Source organism: Notolepis coatsorum (assembly GCF_963971535.1).
Source record: "Notolepis coatsorum genome assembly, chromosome: 2".
Lineage (NCBI taxonomy): Eukaryota > Metazoa > Chordata > Actinopteri > Aulopiformes > Paralepididae > Notolepis > Notolepis coatsorum.
Genome location: NC_140166.1, coordinates 226,423,996 through 226,428,480, shown reverse-complemented (window position 1 = coordinate 226,428,480; position 4,485 = coordinate 226,423,996).

Below are 4,485 nucleotides of genomic sequence, written 5' to 3'. Positions count from 1 at the left end.
TTCCATCGATTTTCTATGTGACGTTACGTTTAACTCCTTGAAAGAATGAATGAATGAAAACTTTATTTAACAGATTGCAGAATGGGTACAATACAGTACGGCTCAATACACAATTGTTAAGGGGATGCAGACCAGAGAAAGACGTTTGTCTTGTTTACATCAGGGTCCCCCATTTTCAATTCATAGTGACATTTATGACATACACAACATATATGACATCATGACATTTATGACATACAGATACGGGTTTGAATCCCACTCAAGGCATGGTCGAAGTGGCAGGTTCAGTGTTGGACTGTTACAGTGGTGCCTTGGGTGGAGTAGTGATCCTCGGAGGCAGGATAGACGTGGTTAGTTAGTAGGGAATTCCTTTCTTGGCGCAGCGGTTTGTGATGTCGCCCGCAGTGCGGACGCCTGGGGTTCGACTCCCACTCAAGGCATGGTCGAATTCGTGGCAGGGGCGAGTTGCCTCTGTTACACTGGTGCCGTAGACCCGGATGCCTTGGGTTGTGTGAGTTTAGGGGGGGTGAGTGTAACGGGTGTAAAACTCACTCCCCAGAGGCATCCAAACTGAGCGCTTAGGAGGGAATTCCTTCCCAGCGCAAAGGTCTGTAATGTCGCCCCCGGTGCGGAAGACCGGGGTTCGAATCCCACTCAAGGCATGGTCGAAGTGGCAGGTTCAGTGTTGGACTGTTACAGTGGTGCCTTGGGTGGAGTAGTGATCCTCGGAGGCAGGATAGACGTGGTTAGTTAGTAGGGAATTCCTTTCTTGGCGCAGCGGTTTGTGATGTCGCCCGCAGTGCGGACGCCTGGGGTTCGACTCCCACTCAAGGCATGGTCGAATTCGTGGCAGGGGCGAGTTGCCTCTGTTACATGTGCACCGCCGGCCAACGGGAGAGGGTCTGTATCGGGGCGTATCTAGACCCAGCACTCTACTGGGGCACAGGGGGGCACAGAAGTATATGAAGCGGGCGCGCACAGCCGGTTTTGGCCGTTTTTTGGGCGGAAATGGGTGGATTTTGTAACTTTTTTTTTTTACTTTATTTCGGTTTTAGGGTTAGGTTAGGGTTATGTTATTTAATTATTTTGGGGAGCCAGCCCCCCAAACTCCTGAAATGCATAGAAATCTATGAAATAAATAAAACAATCTGACATTTATATTAAAAAGAGCTAGCCCCCCAAACCCCTAAAATACATAGAAATCTATGCATTTTGGAACAGTTACTATATATATATAGTCAAGAAAGCATTTAGTCATACTTAAAGTTTAAAGTGCTTTACTTGCATTGAACATTGCATTGAACATTGAGGAGACATCATTAGAAAGCACAATGTATGTTTCCATAGTTACGCAGATGACACACAATTGTACATCTCCGCTGAACCAAATGATCACACAGCTATAAACTCCATTTCCGCCTGTCTCTTAGCAATAAACAAATGGATGATGAACAACTTCCTAAAATTAAATGAGGGCAAAACTGAAATCCTACTAGTCGGTCCTATAACAAAAAGAGAAATGTTACAGAGCAATATGGGGCAACTTACTCCTTGGATCAAACCCGAAGTTACAAGTAAGTAACCTACACTGGCTTCCGGTAACATTTAGAATTGATTTCAAGGTCCTCCTCCTTATATACAAAGTATAAACATTGCGATCATCTACTACTGGTCTATTGAAGGTTCCAAGCCACAGTCTAAAGAAAATCGGGGATGCAGCCTTTGCTAACTATGCACCAAAGTTATGGAACACACTACCTATGGACATTAGGGAGCCTGTTGGACGATTTCAACAAGATAAATGCGACAACAGTGGAAAATATTTCACTATAATATTTCAAAGCGAAGTAAAAAATATAATAATAATTATTTGATCATGTTAAATGATCATTTGATCATGTTAAAAAAGGGAAAATAAAAAACATTTGTCTATCTGTTCAGTACTGTTTGAATGAATGAATGAATGAAAACTTTATTTAACAGATTGCAGAATGGGTGCAATACAGTACGGCTCAATACACACAATTGTTAAGGGGATGCAGACCAGAGAAAGACGTGTCTTGTTTACATCAGGGTCCCCCATTTTCAATTCATAGTGACATTTGTTGAGATCAGAGGCTCTGTGTAGGATTGTTAGTAACTGTCTAACTGTACATATGGCTGTTTACACTAGTAACTGTTTACCTGCATATATAATTGTCTCCACCAGTGACTGTCTAGTTGCATATATATCTGTTCCCACTAGAGGGCGCTCTAGGCGGAGCCACCCAGGTACTCCACCTTGTGGTGAGTATAAAAGCATAGGTATACTCCCATTTCGTTCTCTCCCCCAATGTCTCTCAGTGAGAGAAGAACATGTATGTTACTGCTGCTCTTTCCATGTGAATAAAAAGAAACCACGCCAGTTCAGGCTCAAGATAGAAACCATGCCTCTTGACCACATTATTGTCGCCCTATAGCCGAATTCTGTTAACAACATTTATGACATACACAACATACATGACATTTATGGCATAGGGACATACATGACATACAGGTATATAGTACTGTTACATTTGTGACATATACGATATGCAAATATACAGTACTGTTACCCATAGATCCTGACAGAGTATATACATATGATGGGGAGGGGACTGTACATTAGGAGGGGGTGGGTGGGGAAATGTACATATGGTGGGGAGAGAATATATACATACGGGCGGAGGTGGTGACTGTACATTTCAAGATGCACAAGGACAAATGTTCTAGAATGTGCTATTATGACATCATACTGTGACATCACAAATGTTCTAGAATGTGCTATTATGACATCATACTGTGACATAACAACGGAACATGTTTGAGTTCCATTTGAATAATATTGTTAAAGTTGTGTGATGTATACGATTGCATGTAACTGTCTAACTGTTTCCACAAGATGGCGCTATAGGCGGAGCTATTAATGCTGGCGCCAGGTAAGAGGTATAAAGGGAGATGTTAACTCCCCCTCGGTCTCTTCCCATCTACCTCTCACAGAGAGAAGGTCTCATGTAGTATGCTCAATGTGATAATAAACCATGCCGATTAATGGCTGAAGTGAGAGGTCCTTGACGTCATGACCAAGTTATTGTCGCCCCATAAGTGACTCTGTCAACAAATATAAATAATATGTTTGGTAAGGCTGTCCCCGAAGCCTGTTTTTGGGATTCAAACTTCGTCAGGGTTCTTTGAACGGGACGTTCGAACCTTAGTTTTTATTCGAATTATTCTAATTTTCTTTTTTATAATTCTTTTTTTATATATATATATCCTCAAACTAAATCCTCAATTTGAATAAAGTGATTAATCTGATTAAATTAGTCTTTTTTCTTTTATTAAATCAACTTTCCAGCCACCTGTCTGTCAACTGTCAAATGATGTCAACTGTCAACCTGAATTAACATTCAGTATTCAATATTGTCTGATTCAATAGTAACATTCAGTATTCAAGTAGAACAGCTAGTTAGCCGTTGTGGACACTCACCTTTCCACAGCAAAACGGTAGGCAAGGCACCTTGGTCTAGAAATGCAGGCTTCAATCTATGTTGTTTATTCTATCTGTTCAGTACTGTTTCAAGATGCACAATGAGATCTTCTGAGAGAATTGTTGAATCTATACACAAATGTTCTAGAATGAACTATTATGACATCATACTGTGACATCACAAATGTTCTAGTATGGTCTATTATGCCATCATACTGTGCCATCACAACGGAACATGTTTGAGTTCCATAAATTGTACGTCCTCATCATCCCATTTCTGCATGGGTAGGAGGGGTGGGTGGGCAACACTGTACAACTGTACAAGCAAAACTGTACATTGGAATATTGACAAAACCATACTTTGTAATTTACTGTACATTGGAGGTGGTTGGGTTGGGACATTTACAGGGGCCAGTTTCGAATTGCCATCTCCCGTAGGTGTTCTTTGAGAGTGGTTTTGAAAGTGGGTAGTGATTCACATTCCTTTACAGCTTTGGGTAGGGCGTTCCACATTGATGTGGCATAATTGCGAAATGTGTTTAGTCCCTTGTTTGAGCTGAATCTGGGTTTAAAATGATTTGTGGAGCTCCCTCTGGTGTTGTGATCATGGTATTCACTGACCTTTGGGAAGTATTTTGACATGTACATGGGTACCTTGGTCGTGTAGTGTATCTTGTAGACCAGGCCCATTGCAAGTTGCTGTACTCTGTCGTCTACTCTAAGCCATCCTAGGTTGTCAAAGTGGGCAGGGGTGAGGTGGGTTCTAGGAGTAAGGTCAAGCAGTAGTCTGACCAGTTTGTTTTGAGATGTTTGTAATTTTGTTTTTAGCGCCTTTGAGGTGCTTTGGTACCATGAGGTGCAAGCATAGTCGTAGTACCCTTGAATGAGTGCTACTGCCAGAGTCTTCAGGGTATTCTTGTTTACCAGAGAGGAGATCCGGTACAAGAATCGAGTTTGTTGGTTGACTTTTTTTTATTACA